We start from the raw sequence: 22664 nt of genomic DNA on the forward strand, positions 1-22664 counted from the left end.
TGCTCTTTATATTTTCTTCTGATTACTGGATGCTCTTTTTCCTCAGCAGGGTTAGCAAAGAGAGGAATTTATACCCTAAATATTACCTTGTTTTATTCCCTTCTTTTACCCATCATTGTAGTAACCATCCTTCTCACCAAGACAGATGGATGTGCTTGTATCAAATCACATATTTTAGGGAACTGACCCCAAAGTAACATTTTAACAAACCATCTACTATAGGGAGAAAAATGTTAGAACTGAGAGGACAGTAACTCTCTAGAGGCTCCAAATTTCACCCCCGTCCTCAGAGGCTGAGAGGACATTCAGGTCCCATTAATACCACTCCTTTACTTTCCAGGTACACCACCGATGGGGAACCCAAGTAACCCACTTCCTTCTCCATGAATTCAGCATATTAATGCCAAAGCATTCTACATAGCCTCAATCTGGCCTACATAGTAAGAGTATTAAACTAGGAGCTACGTGGAAATATGCACTTCATTGTTTAAAAACTGACCTTCATGATATGCTAGAGCTTTCATCTGGGCAGACAGAAACCATTATAACTTGATTATTATTTACTGGATTCTCTTCTCTCTCCCACATATCTTAAATAAAGCACAAGAGGTGCAAGAGCTTCAGAATAAGGAAGAAAGCATTTATTTAAAGTCAAGGAGGGGTACATGAAAGAAGAGTGTGGGCCTATCTGTGCTTTTTAGCATGGCATTGTTCCTGGGACTGGATGCATAGGAGTCACTTCATCTCTAAAGCAGCCTGCAGAAATAGAGTAATCAGCATGGTGTCAGATGACTTCATTCCATTACCTTTCCAAGTCTATTGGCTTCAATTGTCTATAAATATATGTTTTTTAACTATTTGCCATTATCATGGTGAAAGGTGGGAAAATTTTAAACACTGAGGTGAGTCTAATGCAGCGTGCCATGTGAGCTCATCAGAGATCCAAAAGAGCAGAAGATAAGGTGTCCTTGACCTCTACGTACAGCAACCAAATGTCATCCTGCATTTGATAACTATGTGAGAATCACAGAAAGTTACACATCTCAGAAGTCATCATATCACAACTGTGTGAAAGGAGAATCAAACCACACCCACAAGAACTTCACGTCTGGGACCTTTGCGGCCAGCAGCCAAAAGTCATTGTATGTATTTTAGAAGCTGTAATGACACCGTTCAAATGTTTATTTAAAATATTTTCCTGCAGTTAAATATTCATCCTATTGGGAACTGCCTGGCATGGTCATGTTTGCCCAGACACAACAAGCGATAGATTGATAGTCATAACTCGAACAGTCTGTGATGAAAATATTTACTCTGCAGCCTCTCCGTGAGCATGTATAGGGTCATATATGTACAGAGCCTTCCTCAGAAAAAAAGTGTATCGTTTGAAAGTCACTCTCATTACAGCCACACCCATATGCAGCAGCAGCAGCACAGGGCTTAGATCTACAGCATTTATAGATATAGGGTCAGATTTAACTTTATGCAGGAAAGAGCAAAATAGCAGGACAGGAGTCTTCCACGGAGGTCTGTCTTCCTCCCCTACCTCCCCCATTCTGAGCTGTGTTGCTCCCTTTTCAAGCCTGTCTCCAGGTGGAGCATGCTCTACAGGGCTGGAGAGGCAGGGACACTTGGGCCCAATACTGCCCTTTACCCCATCACACCCACCATAAGCACATAGGGCATGCCTACACTGCCTCAGGGAGTGAGCCTCCCAGCTCAGGTTCACAGACTCATGTTCATGAAGCTTGTGCCAGTGCTCTAAAAATAGCCGGATAGACATTGCTTTGACATTGTGGCTTGGGCTGGAGCTCAGGCTTTCAAGCCCACCCCCATCCTCCCCTGACTTCACAACTATTTTTAAAGCACTAGCAAGAGCCCTGACCACGAGCACAAGTCTGTGGACCTGGGCTGGGATTCTTGCTCCCAGATGCAGCGTAGATGTGCTCATAGAGGCCTACACCCATTCATACAAAAATCATTCAGTTATTTCCCCGCTCATCACACACCTGCACAAGGAATGTTGTTTTCTCCTCTTCGTAGCCTCAAGTAGCTATGACTTGGAATGCCCCCCTGCAGTGAGGTCTCAGTGCTGCCATGCCTACTGGCACTGTATCAAATTGGAAATGTTACTCGGTGTTCTCTTTAGATTAACTTTCAATGAACACAACTTACAGTAGCGGCTGCTGAACAGTGATGGCTACATTTTGTCGTTAAGTCTTCTTTAGGGAGGATGCAGCAGGGATTACATTGTAATGGGGATTCGAAGAGGAATTCTGATTGATTCAAATACCTCCTGAGCCTCATTTGCATCCTCTTTTAAAATGTCACACCATGAACTTCCCTTACCATACCAGGCCAGCTTTGCTGGCTAGCATCAAAGCACATGACCATGTCTATGTTCATGCTCTTACTCTGGGCCCTCTAAGGGCAAACACTGATGGTGCTGCTAGGTAGGAAAAATGCTTCTGCTTCCCAACAGGATTGTGCTCTTTTCTTGGGTGTGTATCTTTAAGACCTCAAAGAATGTGGGACCTGGCTAGTTTAGAGAGCCCTGTTCATCATTTAACTGTCAAGACAGTTATACTCAGTTACTGAAGCTAAAGCTCAAGGTAAAATTTTCAGTAGCTGGGGAAGAGTGTTCTGAACTGATGCCCTTAACCTGTAAGTGTTTGTTGAGACTCTAGAGATGTTTTTTGTGAAAAAAGATTGCCAGGTGACAACCACCTCTACCAATATACTCCCTTCCCCTTGTCCATGGGGAAAAAACCCTCTGTTCTTCACTCAGCAATAATAAAGCAGTAGTACTTTATGGATCATAGGTGCTGGAACTACGGGTTCTGGGGGTGCTGCTGCACCTTCTGGGTTGAAGTACTTTCCATTATATACACAGTTTGTCTCTCAGCACCCCCACTATGAAAATTGTTCCAGCATCCCTGTTACAAGAATTCACAATCCTTAAATTAGTGTTTTTGGCTAGATAATATAGTAAGTAAATAGAGAGGGCTACAGACGATTAGAGATGCAGGCAAGGTTATTGCTAGGGCTGTCAATTAATCACAGCTATCTCGAGCAATTAACTCAAAATGAATTAACCTGATTAAAAAATTAATCCCAATTGCATTTTTAATTGCTCTGCTAAAAAATAAAAGAATATCAATTGAAATGTATAATAAATATTTATGGATTTTTTCTACATGTTCAAATATATTGATTTCAATTACAACACAGAATACAAAGTGTACAGTGCTCACTTTATATGATTTTTATGACAAATATTTGCTCTGTAAAAAAAGATAAAAAATAGTATTTTTCAATTCACCTCATACAAGTACTTAGTTCAGTCTCTTTATCCTGAAGTGCAATGGTAGTCAAAGCATGAAGGGACATACAAATGTTTAGCGTACCTTACAACGCCAGCTACAATAGTGCCATGTGAATACCTGTTCTCACTTTCAGGTGACATTGTAAATAAGAAGCTGGCGGCATTATTTCCTGTAGATGTAAACAAACTTGTTGTGAGAGCAATTGGCTGAACAAGAAGTAGGACTGAGTGGACTTGTCGGCTCTAAAGTTTTATATTGTTTTATTTTTGAGTGCATTTATGTAAAAAATAATTTTACATTTGTAAGTTGTGCTTTCACAATAAACGTATTGCACTACAGTTCTTGTATGAGGCGAATTGAAAAATACTATTTCTTTTATCTTTTTATAGTGCAAATATTTGTAATAAAAAGTGAGCACTCTATACTTTGTATTCTGTGTTGTAATTGAAATCAATGCATTTGGAAACGTAGGAAACATCCAAAATATTTAAATAAATGGTATTCTATTATTGTTTGACAGTGCAGTTAAAAACTGTGATTAATTGCAATTTTTAAAAAAAATTGTGATTAATCATGATTAAATTTTAATCATTTGACAGCCCTAGTTATTCTTAAATAAATAGGTGGAGGAGACAGCGATTCTGAGGGGAAAACAAAATATCTGTAGCACTGGGCTTCTAACACACTGTTTAGAAAATCTGTGTTTGTGGATACAGGCCAATTACTAAGGAACTGTGTTACTTTCTTTTACTCTGCTGAAGGGAAGGAACTGGCAAGTGCTGAATTCTACATATTGTTTACTTTGGCTAATCAAGAGCATTATTGTAAGGAGATGTTCTAAAATTGACAACTGTACAGTAAAATGGTTATGTTACAGTATGCAAATACTTTTGTATGTGTGTGTTCCTATTGTTCAGCTCACTGAGTAAGGAATTAGAAAATGAAATGTAAATTGGAAAAAGCACAGAACTGATGCCAAATGAAACTGAATCAAATACTTGAAACTAGGAAAATGCAATGAATGCAGGATGCAATTTTTCCAACAGTGGCTGGATTACTTCTCTCTTTTTCTCTGGTACCATTGAAGCATAGCAATGTAATTTACAACAAAGCAAGCAGTTCAGTGGGTTTGTTTCTGCTGAAGGAAGCCATCTAAATCTTGATTTCAGGCTTCTAGTGACAGAAAATGCTGCAGCGGGATCTGGAACTCAGAGTCGGGGTGGTGCAGGGCTCAGTAGAGTGTATGGCAAAAGTTCCCATCAAATGAGCTGGATCAGAGACTCTCCCAGATAGCCTCTGCTTGATGGGCTTTTACGAAGTCCCAGCCAGAACTTAAAGTTAGTGCTTCCTAGATGGAACTCGTAAGAGAAGCAACATTTCTTCTGCCCATTTCCTCTGTCAGAGGATCTAATCCTTTGGACTCAAGCTTGAGCCCTCTTTGGCTCCCTTGGCACACCACTGGGAAGAACAGGAAGAGAGCAAAATGTAGCCATATCTACCCAGCTGTAGAATTCCCTACTCTGGGAGAGTCTTCAGCTGGTGTAGGGCTGATATGGCTGTGTCCTATGCCACCCTCACAACCCATAGTCACTGGTGTAAGCTATCTCCAGGCTACTCTCACCTGGCGGACAGCCTCTTCAGTGGCTGCTAGTGCAGATCATTGGGAATGGGGATGCTGTAGGAGGATTCACACCCACATTACTCCTGAGTCCAATTCTAATCTTATTTACATTAGTGTAACTCCAATGACTTCATTGCACTTATTCCTGATATATACCAGTGTAAGTGAGAAGAGAATCAGTGCCATTACATAACACAAAACCCACAACAGACTACAATGCCTAAGAAGATGAGCCAAAGCACTGCATAAGGATAAAAGTCATGTGCTAGTAATGGTTTATATTTTGGGGCTCTGGACTGGAAAGTATTTGTTTGAAACCAATTTCTGCTGCACAAACTTTAAAATGATTTCCTGTTTATAACTGAACATACCTGATTGGATTTTCTGAAACCCACTACAGTAGAGCCTCAGAATTATGAACACCAGAGTTACAAACTGACCGGTCAACCACACACCCCATTTGGAACTGGAAGTATGCAACCAGGCAGCAGAGAAAAAATAATAGCAAATATTGTACAATATAGTTCTGTGTTAAACAAACTACTAAAAAAAAGATTTGACAAGGTAAGAAAACTGTTTCTATGCTTGTTTCATTTAAATTAAGATGGTTAAAAGCAGCATTTTTCTTCTGAATAGTAAAGTTTCAAAGCTGAATTAAGTCAATGTTCAATTGTAAACCTTTGAAAGAACAACCGTAACGTTCTGTTCAGTGTTACGGACATTTCAGAGTTACAACAACCTCCGTTCCTGAGGTGTTCATAAGTCTGAGTCATAAGTACTTGCTTTAGAGATGAGATTAATGGTTCTTTTATATGCATCGAGGGGCATATCCATGGCAGCGGTTTACGGATTTTAAAACATTATATTTTGTGGGTCAATTTGGCCAGGAGAGTAATAGCGGTTATGATACACTGAGCGTGCATTGTTATAACAGGGATAGCATAATGGCTGGGTTTAATATAAAGCAGATCGCTGAACACTTTGGAGTTTATACAAATTTGCAGTGACACTGCCATAGAGAGGGAGCTCATACCCACTGTCCATGTACACGTGGCTGTTGATTTTCAGTGTGCGTATCTGGATGCATCTACATTTGCTTTTGCAAGGAAAGCACCTTTTACAAATCAGCTCTGAATGGAAAAATGTAAAACATTTGCAATTTAAACTGTTTACATGTGTATGCGGCTGCTGCCTTTCTTCAAGATGAAAGTCATTTTAATTAAGAGCTGCTTGGAAGGGAACTGGATTGCTCTGAGGAATGGTAATGGGATATGGAGTATTTCATTTATTCACATTCAGCCCAGCTCAGTAGGAATTGAAAGTTAGCATCTGATGTCTCTTTGGTGGTCTATTGACAAAGTTACTTGGTGGTCTCAATCCAAGTCCCAATGGACATGCATCAGCATGACATCTCCCATTACTATTAGTCTCGGGGCTCATCTACATGGGAAAGCAAATCAAAATAACTACAACTGGTGGTAATAACACCTTTAGTTATTTGGTTCAGGTCTGTGTGTGGACACCCTAATTTCAGAATAAGTGCCCTATTTTGAAATAACTTAATATGGAAAATAAAAGTAAGTTATTAGTTATTTTGGTTCCTTTTACCATGTAGACAAGTCCTTGGACAAAAATATGAACTGAATGAGGCAGGTAAACTTACCTTTCACAACTAAAGGTATTTCCTCCAAGTCATTGTTGGAGCACCTTTCTAGAGCCATGCACGGAGGCTCATACCTCTGTTCTTCCAGCTTTACAGATAAACAGATGGCTTCAGTCACCAGAACTATAAATCCAGGGTTTTGCATGAGCAGTCAACCTATTCAAATAATCAAGAGCTGTGTTTTGGTAAAAGTACATGAAGAAACTCTATCAATACAAAAGGTGACCAACAATGAATTTGTTTATGACATGGTGAGGAAAAACCTCTGGATTCTTAAGTGTCCTGTTAAAAATATTCAGCCCTTTGTAAATGATATTTTTCATATATAATGTATATACACCCATAAACAAACTTGGGCTGGGTACAGTTAATGGCTTAGTGATCAAATCCAAACCAGGGCTGTTTCAGTTTGAAATATACTTACATCCCTGTAATGGACAATGTTCAGGGAAACTGTAAAAGAATGGGAGAAGGGAGATGAAAGACCAAAATCAAGTCTAGTCCAAAATTCCTTAGAGACTGTCTTCAGCTATCACCTTTTGTTTTTATTATTATTATTATTATTATTGTTTTAGTGACACTAACTGCTATTGGCTTTATTAAGCTTATGGTTGTGTTCCCAGCATAAACTCTTCTACACAAGGTTTAGAATCTGGCTATTAGAAATTTTTTAAAAGACAAATTACTATGTTCAGAAATGACATTATTTCATTTAGAAAAGGGGCTAATTGGCATATGCAGTAACTTCATTTTCTCAACAAAAGATCTATAAACAACAGACTGGCTATATTGCCATTATATGCAGTGTTGTTTTAGACCTGAAGAAAAGCTCTGTGCGAGCTCAATCTTGGAGAAGTTGATCCAATAAAATATACTGTAACCTCACCCACCTTGAATCTCTCTATGACAGTTACACTAAGGAGAGGGAATGTAAATGGTCCTCACTGACAGATATCTGTCACAGTTACCGGATGGGCTGTATTTTACATCCATTTTGAGTGCACCCCTTTCATGACAGTTTCACTACCTCTGTCTCTCTCCAGGCCAGGAAGCTAGATCTATTTACTGAACCATCTGCTGTTTAGAAATCCTGTAAATACATATTATAGTAGATAGACCACAACAGCCCAAAATAACTTATTCCACTGTCTTGAGCCAAAATATGTATTTTTAAATGAACTGAAGGGAGACACACTATTCCCCTTAGTAAAGAACATAAGACATTTTAGAAAAAAGACCAGAAGGCCTATATGCTTTGGGGTATCTCTCTTTTGCCTTAGCAGTAGTTCTCCAATCAGTGCTCTGGAATAGTTTATTTTCCCTCAAAATACTTTACTAAATCCTTTTGTAAACCATTTAGAGTACTTGGCTCCTGTTTCTTCACTATAATAAGTTCTCGCTCTATGCAAAATTCCACCTAATTTCCTTTAGAGCATAGGCTTTCTATAGTTTATATTGTCTGCCCTCTTTATCTGACACAAGCTTAAATAGCCTTGTTGCATTTATCTTTTCAATTCCCTTAACAATTTCTTATAGTTTAAGAAAGTTCTTCTTATAGTCCTTCTCTCAGGGCCACCCAGAGGATTCAGGGGGCCTGGGGCAAAGCAATTTCAGGGGCCCCTTCCATAAAAAAAATTGCAATACAATAGAATACTATATTCTTGTGAGGGCCCTGTGGGGCCCATGGCAAATTGCCCCACTTGCCCCCCCCCTCCCCGGGGCGGCCCTGGGAAAAATAAACATTTAAACACCTTCTGCATCTCAGCACAAACCCAGTTTTGAGAAAACTTCTTTTCAAGTCACCTTTACAAGGTATCACTGGTTCTCAGCATCAGCTAGTGCTAAAAGGCACTAAAGCTCAATAAAAGGGTTGGACAAATATTTACCGTCAAAACTTCTTTAGGATTTTAAACTAGGGGTTTTTAAAAACCAGAAAAAAAATCACGGACAATGTCTGCTTTCCTTCAAAATTTGTTGCAGTTTTTTTAATTGAAAAGCTGAAATTAGTCTGCCAAAACCTGAACATGGTTTGGGGTTTCAGAAGTGTGTGGCCAAATATTTGCTGCTTGCTGTGTTTGATTGTTTAAAGAAACAATAAAAAAATTCTGCTTAAAAAAATAAATCCAAAACTTTTGAACCACCTAGCTGGTGACCCAATGCCTGAGCCCATCCAGTCAGAGATTTTGCTAGGTTTCTGATACTCTGCTGGCTTCCTTGACTCATATCTGACTCCCTAAGTTTGGGTTCATTTAGGTTAAAACATAAGAATGGCCATGCTGGGTCTGACCAAAGGTCCATCCAGGCCAGTATCCTGTCTACCGACAGTGGCCAATGCCAAGTGTCCCAGAGGGAGTGAACCTAAAAGATAATGATCAAGTGATCCCTCTCCTGTCATCCATCTCCACCCTCTGACAAACAGAGTCTAGGGACACCATTCCTTACCCATCCTGGCTAATAGCCATTAATGGACTTAACCTCCATGCATTTATCTGTTTCCTAGAGACTGGCTCCATGGCGTCCATCACAAACTGGAGACCATTACTGTGGGTTTGTCTTTAGTATAGCTTATGTACATACTCCACGAACTGAGCATTTGAGCTTGTTCTGGAATCTGGGATGAGCCTATGTTGTGAAAACTGAAATGCTCAAAATAGCACGTGCATGTGAATGGACACAGGGTGCTAAAATTAAATTAACCCAGGGGGTCTCACACTGGGGGTCAGGACCCCTGAGGGGGTCACGAGGTTATTACTGGGGGTCGTGAGCTGTCAGCCTCCACCACAAACCCTGCTTTGCCTCCAGCATTTATAATAGTGTTAAATATATTAAAAAGTGTTTTTAATTTATAAGAGGGGGTGTCGCACTCAGAGGTTTGCTATGTGAAAGGGGTCACTAGTACAGAAGTTTGAGAACCACTGAATTAACCCCTCTAGAGCCTTGGGGAATGCAGGGGAGGGGGTCTCCCTTAGTAGGGTTGGGAAGGAGGTAGGAGGTGTAGGATATTGCTCTTCTCATGTGATCCCTCCCCCATGGCTCTCTTAGCTCTATCACTGTTAATCTAAAGTGGCTAATTTTAAATGAAGCTACTCTCCCCTGACATGAATCTCCCTATGGCACTGAAATGAAGCTACGCCGTCCCCTGACCACCCCGCCGCCCCGAACCTCTGCCCCCTCCCTGTCCCATGATTTTCCCTGGGACTCCCTGCCCCTTATCCAACCCCCCCAGCCCCGGCCCCATTACCATGCCACTTGCCCCCCCCATCTCCCGGAGCCTCAGCGTGCCGCATCCAGGAGTGGCCCTGGACAGCGCTGCAGCAGCATGGCTCCGGCAGCACCTGAGCTCGCGCCACTTGGCCACAGCTCACAGCCCTGCCCCCTTTACCATGCAGCTCTGAGCAGGAGGAGCTCAGGCCCCACTGGAGCCATGCCGCTTTAGCTCCTCTGTCCAGGGCCGCTCTTGGATACGGCGCGCTGAGGCACCGGGGAATGGGGGAAGGCGGCTGTTGGGGGGAGCCTCCGACATTCTCGTGAGGGCCCCTGCAGGGCCTGGGGCAAATTGTCCCACTTGCCCCCCCTCCTTTGGCAGCCCTGTCTTCTCTTTCCAAAAGAATACTGACCTAGTTTCTTAAATATTTTGGAATAATACAAATTCTTCATTCCCACTCTTTTTCTGGTTGATCCTTCTTTTACTTCAGTACACTTCTCCCGTCCCCAAAAGAAAAATGTGTAGAAAGTTCATGGAGAAACTTGTGGAATCTCCCCTCCTCTTAACCCCTTCCTATGGGATTTACCATAAGGAGGGGTGATCTCATCCTTCCATCAGCTTACTTTGTTGGGGATAGCTGGAGAAGATGGAGCACAACTGACACATGTTTCCATTTGTAATGGAGTGGCAGTTGTCCCTTCCCCTCCAGCTCAGAGAGAGACCACTCCACCTCACTGGGTCACTGTGGGGTCAACCCAGTCACAGAGGGAGTTAGCCAATCGAGGGCTGCAGTCTAGGAGGCCCTGGCCCTAAAGCTGTGTGGAGTAGCAAACAGTCTTGGAGCTCAGTCCCTCCAACAGGGTGGAGTAACAAACAGTCTTTCACCAGGCCTCTTGGCTCAAGCAGACAGCAAACAAACACAGGCCTCTTGGCCTAAGGTGGGTAGGCGGCCACCCCAGGAAGTGGGGAGGCCACAGGTTGTAGGGGGACCTGGGGTCCTGAGAATGGTGGAGGACTCTGCCACTGAGCTAGCGGGGATCCCACCAAAACACACCAACGAGCACTGACAGCAAAACCGGACTAAAGTCCGGATTCCCTGGGCTACTTCCTACCACAATCTGGGGAGGGGTTTTGGTGTCCAGGAATCCTCTGTTTCCTCAGAGTATTTGGCCTCCAGGAAGCTCAGCAACTCCTCTCCTGATTCGGTCTCCTCTGGAGGCAGGGTGTACCTGGTTCAGTCGCAGGGCCGGGGGGCTGCAGTCAAGAGGTGTTTGTCTCCTTCCCTGGCTTCCCTTCAATTGAGCAGAGGCCCACCTCTTATACTTCCTGTCCTTCCTCTCTCACACCTTCTGGTGCAAGGGCCAGGCTCGGTCTGATTCCACCCACTCAGGCACAGAGGGATGCCACTCCACCTAACTACACCATCTGATACCATAAGACCTATGGAGCCCAAATGCCATGGAAGGGCTTTCACAGGATGATTGGCAACACACCGCAGTGGCAGAATGCCTCTTCTGTCTGTTGGCAGGGGTCCCCTCTGCAGCCAGATGGATAGTGGAGCAAGGGGCCTTTGTATGGCTTTGTATTAATGTTCTTTGTATCTCCATTGCCCACATGGTAAATAAGTACATTTAATCATCCTATGGTAGGTTTCTGCATTGACAGGTTAAAAAAGAGTGACTTAGCTCTGCTTTTTGAACCTTAGGCTTCTCCACTAACCCTCATCCTCTGTCTCAATTACTTAAATAATTTGAAAGTACCCTTTCATATATAGGGCATTTCTCTAGCCATTCAAGCTCACCCTTATACTCAATGACATGAAAGAAGAATGCAGTTCTACACAGTGAGCATAGCTAGGTACATTATGCTTATTATTGTTTTTGCTAATTTGCAGTGATTCAGTGGTCTAATGTCAGCACATTGCACCTCCATGGATTGTATTTTGAGTTTCAAGCTCAGGCCTGGTCTAATATACAGACAAAAGCATTAGTGTGGATACAGTTATGCCAGCCAAAAAGTCCTTTTGCCAGTTTAACATATACCACTTCCCCAAGCAAAATAAGTTATACTGGGAAAGTGTCAGAGGGGTAGCTATGTTAGTCTGGATCTGTAAAAGCAGCAAAGAGTCCTGCGGCACCTTATAGGCTAACAGACGTATTGGAGCATGAGCTTTTGTGCGATGAGGGTTATATGAGGAGCCCAGTTGGGGCTAATGGTTTGGTTTCTTTTTCATTTTCCTTTTTTTTCTTATATGGAACCAGAAGCGGAGGGAGCAAAGCAGTTGTAGAAAGTGACCTATGGTGTGTAGCTCAGAGGGACCCTGGAGGACAAATGTGCTGGCTGTCCTATGGCCCTGGGTTGGAGCCTGGTGGAATGGGCAGTCTTCGGCTCCCCTACCACTGCCCCATGACTGGTTGGCACTAACCACTTGACCACCCAGTCCATCAAGGACCCTATTACTTTACGAGTATAAACTGCATATATATGAAGAGGGCTTTCCAGTATTGCTATACTGATAAACTTTTTACTTTCACTCCCCAGGCCATCTGGGACCTATGTGCTGCAGTGACAATCAGTAAACTGCAGTTTTCAGAAACCCTTGTCTGACCTTGCACTCTCAAATTATAGCACATATTCTCACACTTGCTTTAAGAGTCCTCTGGGCATGATGGCTCTCTCTCGAATACACAGAAAACAATTATTGGCATCCATTGAATTGCTTTACTGCAAGAGAGAAGCAGTTAACACTTTTCATCTGAGCACACAAGAAGGACCTTCTGGTGAACAGCAGAATATTGTGGCTTTTGTTTCTGCTGTGACATTAAAGAGGAATGATACAACAACTTGATCTCTCCAAACTTAAACTCCATTTTGCCACCAATCTTTCCCCCCGCCCATGATTAATATGATGCAATTAGATCTGAAGTTATCATTCCTGCAAAGTGACAATTCCCATGTTTATATTAACAGATACTCCAACGCTTAGGAGCCATTGTGGGTATTGTGTTACCTAAAGCCCATTGTTAGAGTTTTGGCAAACAAATATTACCTCAGAGTGTTTTCTGGATTGCATAATAGCATTACATCTGGTGAGTGTCTAAGCCAAGTAATCCTCATGTCCTTGCTAGCAGCTGTTATTACCACTAGGGTAAAGTAGGCTATAATTTCCTATGTCAGCAAAAGAAAAAGACGACTCCCCCTAATATTTTTATTACCATATACATTTAATTGCAAGCATAACAAAGTGTGTGTTTTGTCAGGATTGAACATTACAAATTAACAGGAATAATATAAAGTTCTTTGAGACTATCTGTGTTTCCTATATAATCTTAGGTTTGTGATTAAAAAGGAACTCACTTCTTTTTTGCGGATATCTTTTTTATTAATTTATCTAATATCCAATGACTACTAGTCAAAGGATACTTTCTCATTTCCTACCAGAATTCCTTTTCTAAGTTCCACGTTGTGCTCCCTCTTGCAAGGCCGTTGATTTGCTATCAAGTGGCAAGGCTCCTGGAAAAGATGGCATTCCAGAGGAAATCCTCAAGTGCAGAAAAGACAGCCTATTACCATATCTTCATCAGCTGTGACTTAAATGCTGGAAAGAAGGTCAGGTACCACAAGAGATGTGTGATGCAAACATCATCACTTTGTATACAAGTAAAGGCGAAAAGGGTGTCTGCAACAACTACAGGGGCATCTTGTTACTAAGTGTAGCAGGAAAAACTTTTGCAAAAGTCATCTTAGTGTGCCTACAACAGCTGGTGGAACATGTCTGCCCTGAATCACAGTGCAGATTCAGGGCTGGAAGATCAACTGTAGACATGATATTTTCTCTGGGTCAACTCCAAGAAAAGTGCAGAGAGCAAAACCAAACATTCTTCATCACCTTTGTGGACCTAACCAAACCATTTGACACAGTCAGCAGAGCAGGTCTATCTGCAGTACTAGAGAAGATAGGATGCCCACCAATCCTGTTAAGTATAATACGTTCATTCCACAACACAAGAGCAACTCTCCAGTTTGACAGGTCCACTTCAGACAGCTTTGAGATGAAAAGCAGAGGGAAGCAATGATGTGTTCTTGCCCCTACACTCTTTGGAATATTCTTCTCGGTACTCTTGAACTGTGCATTTAAGGACATGAAAGATGGAGTGCATCTCCACACAAGATCAGATGGGAAACTCTTAAACCTGTCCCGAATTAAGTCAAAGACCAAAGTCAAAAAGGTTCTAATCAGGGAACTTCTATTCACTGGTGATGTAGTAGATCTTCATTGTGGGCTATGAGGGCAACAAGAACTCCTGGACCGCCTTTCAAGTGCCTGTCAGGCATTTGCTCTCACCATCAGCATCAAGAAAACAGTTCCATTATGACAGTGGGTTCCACAAGATCCTTCAATCACCTTAAATGCAAACCAGGTAGAAGTAGTCCAACAGTTCAGCTATTTAGGTTCTACAGTGACCACCTCTCACTGGATGAAGAAATAAATGTTCTCATTGGAAAGGCTGCCATCACCTTTAGCAGACTAATTAAAAGGTCATGGAACAACTCAAAGCTTACCATTAAGACCAAAATGCTAGTGTACCAGGCCTGCATCCTCAGCACTTTCATGTATGGTGGGGAAACATGGACAACTTATGCTCATCAGGAGAAAATGCTAAACAGTTTCCACCTACATTGTTTATGCTGCATACTCAACATTAAATGGCAAGATAAAGTCACCAATGCAGAGTTCTTCAAAGGGCAAATTTAGCAAGTGTGACAGCCCTACTCAAGCAAAGATGACTGTGCTGGCTGGGCCATCTGAGCAGGTTGGAAGACAGATTAATATCCAAGGACATGCTATATGGGGAGCTATCACAGGGAACAACAACAACAGGACATCCCAAGTTTCGCTATAAAGACACATGCAAGCGAGATATGAAGGAATTTGGAATTGATCCTGACGCTGCTGGGCTACGTTGCTAAGAGACACCCGGCCTCCTGGAGAACTCTGGCAAAATCTTGGTGAGTGATCGTAACAAGCAGCGCCATCATCTCCATCAGGGTATCAAAGTCCATGACAGAAGCTGCCTCCTACAGCTGGAAGAGAAAAGAGCCTGTAGGAAGCCAGCAGCTCCCAACCAAGATACATACATTTTTCAATAACTGCCAAAGATCATGCAAATCTCAGACTATTCAGTCAAATGAGACATTGCAAACCATCTACATCATAGGCTGCAGTTCCCACCATCTCTCACAGATGAAAGGATGCCAACATAGGTAGTGATTTAGGCGAGAGAAAGCAGTGTTTAATGAGATCAACTGGCCCTGCAGAAAAACAACAGCACAGTGAAGCAAAATAAACAAAAATGACAGGGAAATCTCAGGGTATATGACAAATATTTGAGAAGGAAACTTTTCAAACTAAAAGCCTTAGTGAAAACAATCAGTCTCCAACAGAATGAAAACTGCAATGGTATTACTAAATAATGCTGTACTGTTTGTATCACTCTTCCTTATAATTTCATCTTGACACGGGACAATATACTTTACCAACTACAACTTCTAAGAAAAATATCAAATTTATTTATTGTGTATTCCAAGTCAAAGATTATAGCAATAGGTACTGTCACTTAATACTCAATTATGTTTCACAGAACGCTGGGCACTGTAATGGATACAGATGGATTTGACTATGTTTTTTTTTTTAATTTTAGAAAAACCTGAATCATGTTTTGTCTTGCTAATAACAAAAGAAAAGCCACCCTAGCTTCGGGGGCTTTTATATTCATGACTTACAGATCTAAAATTTTGTACCTTTTTAATATACATGCATTCCAATTTTTCCTAGCTTACTTTTGACATCTTCAAGATAAAACCATCATCTCGTTTTCTCCTTTAATTCTTGCCATGCTTCTAGGTCTAGGAAAGGTATACAATAGGAAAGAGTCAGTGGCTTGCTATCTACCTCCAGTATTTTTCCTGCAGTAAAATGGTAGGTGCCCTCAGCACCTTCTAAATTCAGGCCCTCCTGTGTTAAATAATTAATTCAATGACTTGTATTCAACAATTGAATAAAGATTGGACAAATAAACCAAAAAAGTGAACTTTGATAAATAGTGCATTCATCTACTAGTACTGAGCCAGCTCTAATTAAATGATACCACTTTTGTACAGACAAAGTACAGATCTTTCTTCTTACCACCGACCCAGCTACTATACTTTTGAAACCCACTCAGTGTTTACATAAAATGAGAAATGGAAAGCAAAACGCTTTCTAAAGCTAACTTCAGAGACTAATTGAGTGATGCTTTTTTTGGCACTAGATGATTAAACATGGCCTTTTCTCTCATAATTTCTTTTAATGGCTCCAGTCAGTTACATTTCTGCAGTTAACAGTTTGGACTCCTAGAAGAGCAAACAAAGTCCTTTCTCATTCTTCATAACCTTTTTGACTATGAGCTCTCCAGGGCAGGGACTGTCCCAATATCTCTGTCCATCATAGTACTCAGCACAATGGGATTCTGATTCTAATTACAGCCTTCGGGCACTACCAAAATAGCAATGTTTAATAAAAATCGTGCCTTTCATTTTATTCTGTTGCTTGGAAAAGATATAAAAACTAGGTATTGCCCACAAAGGCTCAGTTTCCAGAAACTAAGAGTGTTAGGCCTGTTATCCTGGCTAAATTCCCCAAATAGTTAATTACATTCTGTGTACTATAACTCCTCTGTCACTTTAATTAGATATGGCTTAGCCATGCACTGTTTTGTGGTCTTGCAGATAATAATGGCTTCCATTACCTGCAGTGGAGTCACTCACATTTCAGTCGTGAGTTAGGCAATGTGATCCACATTTCCCAAGGAAACACAATAAAAAACGTTGTCATTGTCAAACAAAAACACTGAGATAGCACAATCTAGGACTTCCAGCACAGTTTTGTGACCAGTTGTCCTTTTCCATTGTAAACTCAGAGTAAGGACTGTGTCTTCCTTCCTACCCTGAAGAGTTCAAAGCACTCTATCAGCACTTACATAAAGAAGCAACAATATAAAAGTATACAAGATATGCTGAGGTATGGTAAAAAACCCTATATAAATCACTAAAGGACTCACTCCTGAAAACACTTATGCACATGCTTCACTTTAACTGGTTGACTTCAGTGACTCTATTCATGTCACTGAAGTATGTGAAATGAAGTATGTGTGTTTGCCAGATTGGGGCCTAAATGACCATCACAGGAATTTCATTAGAATGTGTTTTCTTGTCTATGCAGTTGGCACACAGTTAGCACTACTGCTAGGAGATTTTTATATATGATGTTATGGCTTCTTAAAACATACAATTTATAATCTTAAAATCATATAGAATGTTCTCCTCAGACACATCACTGTAAGAGAAACTTCCACCTGGGAATGGTTAGAACAGCTCCTGCTAGCATAGGCCGGTGGAAAGCTTTCATAAGAGCTGCCATAGTGGGTCAGCCCATGATCCATATTGCTACTATTCTGTCTTTGACCAGGGCCCATACCAGAGCAGGGGATGCATGTACAGAACATGGCAATTATGGAGTGCTCCATCCATCTTCCACTCCTGGCAGTTAGAGGTTTAGGGTCACCCCAAGCATGGGGTTGCCTCTCTGAACATCTTGACTAGCAGCCATTAATGGCCATATCATCCATGATATCTCCAATTCTCTTTTGAACCCAGTTATGCTTTTTGCCATCACAACATACCATGGTACTGAGTTCCATAGGTTAGCTGTGCATTGTGGGAAAAATTACTTCCTTTTGATTTTATTAAACTGGTTGCCTATTAATTTCCTTGAGTGACCTCTGGTTTTTGTATTGGGTGACAGGGTAAATAACACTTCTCTAGTCACTTTTTTCTGCATCATTCATGATTTTATAGACCTCTATTGTATCCCTCCTTTAGTCATCTCTTGTCTAAGCTGAATAGCCCTAATATTTTTAGTCTTTCCTCATATGAAAGCCATTCAATATCCTTGATTATCTTTGATGCCCTTATCTGAACTGTTTTCAGTTCCACCATATCCTTTTTAAGATGGGGTGACCAGAATTGGACACAGTATCCAAGGTGTGGGAGCTCCATGGATTTATATTTTCTATCCCTTTTCTAATAGTGCCTAATATACTGTTAGCCTTTTTGGCTGCTGCTGCGCATTGAACTGATCTCTTTCTTTGGTGGTAACAGCAGATTTAGAGCCCTTCACTACATATGTGTAGTTAGGATTACCTTTTGCCAATGTGAATTATTTTGCATTTATCATTAAATATCATCTGCCATTTTGTTGCCCACTCACACAGTTTTTTTGAGATTGCTCTGTAACTCTTTGCTCTCTGCTTTGGCCTTAACTGTCTTGAATAATTTTGCATCATCTGCAGATTTCGCAATTTCACTCCCTTTTCCAGCTCATTAATGACTATGTCAAACAACACTGGTCCCAGTACAGATTCTTGGAGAGCCCCTCTGTTCACCTCTCTCCATTGTGAAAACTCATTATCTTTCCACCAGTTACCATAGGTGGTGCTGCCACACTGTCTGGCTTGAAGTAGTAATAACCTCCCGGTAGCAGGGTGGACCCCTGCTCCTGTGCTGAAGGGGTAAAAACAGCCCTGGGAGGGGGCTGTGGCTGGAGATAGCAGCTTTTAGGCTGGGCTGATTGGGGGAAGTGGCTGCAGTTGGGGCCACGCCCCAGCCAGCCCCTATAAGAGGCTGTGAGCCAGACGCCCAGAGAATCTCTCTTTTAACTAGTTTCAGCCAGCCCCTGATTGGCTTCTGGTGTCCCAATCAACCTAGCTGTCTCCACTACTTTCTGGAAGGATCTTAATTGGCCCCAGGTATCTTGATTAACCTGGAGCAACTGCCATTTGGTTACCATGGTAACAGATTTGTTTCGCCTGGGGCTAACACACCTGTTCCTCACTACTTTCCTATAGCCATCTGGCCTTGCCCCGTCACACTAGCTATCTTGTTTCCTTTAGCTTACCTGAAAAAATGTGTGCCTGTGGAACATGGGTGTCAATTTGAGTCACAGAGTGATGTCTACATAATAGAACACACCACTAATTAGCCAAATTCACTCACAATGTCTGGCCACCAGCTGAGGCCAAAATGTCTGTAATAATTCCTTCAATTGTTATAACTTTTGTTTTCTATCTGCAGTTTACTATACATAGTGTGCACTAATACCATCCATGGGTCTATGTTATTGTAATATTGTTATTTTTGTTCCATCACAAATATTAACATCCTCTTGGGTAGGTTAAATTATCTTGGCTCTTTGGCTTTTGCCTGTAATAATATCCAAGCTCTGGCATTTGCTTCCTCATCTTTTAATATCAGATTTGATGCATTTTATTTCACACTAATTGAAAACTTTTCTTTCAAGCAGATCTACTAATGCTATTGCTATTGATGCAAATGCTCTTGATTTATTGTAAACTACTAGATATTTCATATGAATAGAACCACTATAGATATTAATCCAATTTCTATTGTACTGGAAGATAGACATCATATGCCAGTAAGTGCATTTGAAATTGAGCTCAGTTGAATGAGTTCTATTTTGAAAGTGCTAGTAAACAGGTGGTTGTCATCAAAGACCTCAGATAATTTGTTTACATCTGATTTCTTCCTGGCAACACACACATAAAGTTAACATTTGTTTCATGGCAAAGATGACATTCTTTTTGGATTGCAGCTTGTTTCTTATGCTCCTGATTTTGGAGGGAGACTGACTGAGGAGTTAATACTTCTCTGGTACAAAACCAACTGAGAGTCTGAAGTGCCAAATACCTGATCTTTCCCTGCTTCTCATTTGGTAGGGCAAGACGGAGATTAGCAACATTAAAATAACCAAGCCCAGATTAGTGAGCTTGTGGAAATGGCTCTTTCCCTTAAGCATGAGGATCAGAGTTCTCCTGATTTAAAGATAACACTAGGGTTATTAATTAGAACTTTCTTTCCCCTTCACTGGGCCAGTTTCTGTGTTATATTACAAAGGAAGAAACAACAAATCTCTACCATATTGTCAGAGATGATTGAATAGATGGTAATAGCTTCATTGTTAGAAATAAATCCATAAAGCTTTTAATATATTTGTGCAAAAGAGTAAAGAAAGGTATTATCAGGATTTGTTTTTATTGTTACTCCTTTTTGACCCAAACAGCCAAAATTCATGGCCCTGTAGGATGTTTCCATTAGGAGGAGACATTGATGATGGAGTCAGGGATTTCCTTGGTGCAATGCTGTTTATTTACAAAGAACGTACAAAGTCCTTTTCCCCTGAACACAGTAGGAATCAAACAAAGGAGACTGTTATCTGTTTGCAGCTCCAATCCTCTTTTCAGCCAGCACAGTACCTCAAAAGCCTCTCTCTTGATATTTTCTCAGTGGCACACTCCCAGTGCTTTCTCTAGCTGTCCTCTTGATTTTGTGGTTGTTCTGTGTGTCTGTTTCTGCAGTGTTTCTCACCAGACACACACAGCTCCACCAATCAATGACCTAGCCCCGGCATTTGTTATATCGGTCCTCAGGGAAACTCTTTGGGCCACATGGTTCAGTTTCTGTTTAAGCCTTGCTATGTGCCTGTGTTTTGAGTGATGCATATATTGTTTCAGCTGTCTGGTTCCATAAAGGAGCTCAATTGATTTTTATACCTGTTCTGAAAGGCAGACCCATCAGCTTCAATGAGATTTAACCCATCCTATAACATTATTTTTCCAAGGTATGAAGCTTTTGCATTTGGAAGACAATGTCCCATGTTCAAAAGTCATGCAGCCTAAGGCCTTGATCCCTGTGGGATCCACATGGGTGCAGAAATCCCTGCTAGCAGATTGTAGGATCAGGCCCTAAATGGACAACATAATAGTAAGCAGTGTAAATAAATGTGAAATTTAAAACATGTTAATACCATGCTTTTGTATGGATTATTTTTTATTTCTTTTGTTTATTATTCTTTATTCATGAGGAACTCTGTTCACCTTTGCTCAGTTACTATCTAATCCTTGTTCAACACAATGCCACATGATGAGAATATAACAGTGGGTCAATACAGGGCATTATAATACAGCTTGTGTTACAGCATAATTAAAGTTCTGGTCACTGTTTATATTCTAGAAACTAATATTTTACTTGATTAAATGAAATGTCTAGATTCTTATCTTTGGGTTCATATGATTTTGACATCCTGATGCTGACGTGGTAGATTTATGAAAAGTGATTAACACGGCTACCCCTCTGATACTTGATGGTAGATTTAGTTACATAATAAAAGCTCTCTGAAAATGATTCTCATTAATCGAATCCACATCATGCCTAGACCCCAATTCAGTCTATCTCACCATATACTGTAGTAAGCCTCCAGCTGTTGGAGAGTGGAGGACAATGGAAATGTTGATGTAAATCAGGTGTAACTCCACTAAAAGCCATGGAGTTACATGAGTAGTCTAAAACACAGTCTGGGTTCAGAATCAGGCTCATTGTGGATATATTTTAATTGGGTATTGTAGCTATGGTTAAAGCTTTTTCTTTGCTTTTGGTACAAAGTGTAAATAATCTTGAAATTATGTTAAGCCAGTTGCATTTCAGACAGTAAGATAAATAGTAACCAGAGGAAATGAAAGCAGTTGTTTTATTTCACTGGAATCCATTAACAAAAATCATATTTTAAAATGATCTTTTTTTATGCCAAAACTGTTGTGTATTTGCTGCTTTTGCACTGACTGTGAAAGTGAAACTAAAAATCTGACATACAGAAGCGAAGAAGGTGCCAATATTCTTAACTGTTGTAGGGGCGCCTGAGACTAAATCTTACAGTGACATTGTGGAAATACTTAGCAGAACACTGTGAATTTAAAGAGATGTTAAATTGCAGTGAAGAGGAAGTGCCACTGCATGTAAGATTCAGCTGAACTGAATCACTGTGACATTGAACATTAAACCTGGCAGTCCACCAAAATATGAAACAGGAGAGTGCTATCTGGATGATATCCTGGTCACTGGAAGAAATGAAGAGGATCATTCTGTTGAATATTTGGGACACACATTTCTAGGACTACTGAACTATTATGGAAAGTTCATCTCACAGTTAGCCACATGCTAAAACCACTATGCATTGTTATCAAACATCAATGTGCCCAAAACTAAATCTTCTACTTTGAACAGGTAGAGAATACACCCATCACTGCTGCTCAGATAAAGTGAGATCACAGATGTTAGAACCGGTCACTGTGGAAGTGCGCATGCCCATTCTAAATGGCCAGAAGTCTGTATAATGCAGTCCACTACTGCTTATAGTTTTTTTTTGGTCCAGAAAAACTTGTGAGCGACGACGGACCGCAGTTCGTCTCAGGAGTTTCAAAATTTTATGAAGGCAAATGGGATGGATTAGCTGAAAGATTTGTGCAGACAATCTGGATACCTTCTTACTTTTCCTGTAGAAACACACCATGCTACGACCCAGGCTTCCCAGCCTTTCTAATGATGACTTCCAGAGCTAAATGGGTCCCCGCCACAGTCATCACTCAAACAGGACCTGTTTCTATACAGTCCGGACTGCAGAGAATCTATCAGCTGTTGCCAGGTCATGCCAGTCTTCAGGACCCATCTGCAGTTGAGGTGGTGAGACACGAATCATGAGTCACCTGTTCCTGACTGTTCTCCTCCATTACTGCAATCCACCTAGAGACAAAAGCCTGCTCATCGGCTGGATCTTTAGTTCCTTCTCTAGTTTAGTGTGTGTTTTTTTTTAGGATGTTTATTGGGGGAGGAATATGTTGTGTATTTGGTTGTCATGGGTTTTGTTCAGCTGGTTTCAACCGGCTGAGTGAGCTCTCTGTC

General features: G+C 41.1%; 1 long non-coding RNA gene across 7 annotated transcripts; it reads right to left on the bottom strand.

Moving 5' to 3' along the window:
* Positions 1-638: 638 nt before the first annotated feature.
* On the bottom strand, positions 639-18850 carry LOC120395302. Of its 7 annotated transcripts, XR_005592569.1 has the most exons (5): positions 18811-18850; positions 15618-15722; positions 6611-6766; positions 2010-2110; positions 657-756 (listed from the first exon to the last, which is right to left on the bottom strand). It is a non-coding gene; the product is annotated as an uncharacterized LOC120395302 (long non-coding RNA). The 7 variants fall into 7 exon arrangements; XR_005592570.1 differs by lacking the exon at positions 2010-2110 and having other exon boundaries at positions 639-756; positions 15657-15722; XR_005592568.1 differs by lacking the exon at positions 2010-2110 and having other exon boundaries at positions 639-756.
* Positions 18851-22664: the final 3814 nt, after the last annotated feature.

Source organism: Mauremys reevesii, linkage group 1, assembly GCF_016161935.1.
Source record: "Mauremys reevesii isolate NIE-2019 linkage group 1, ASM1616193v1, whole genome shotgun sequence".
Taxonomy (NCBI): Eukaryota; Metazoa; Chordata; order Testudines; family Geoemydidae; genus Mauremys; species Mauremys reevesii.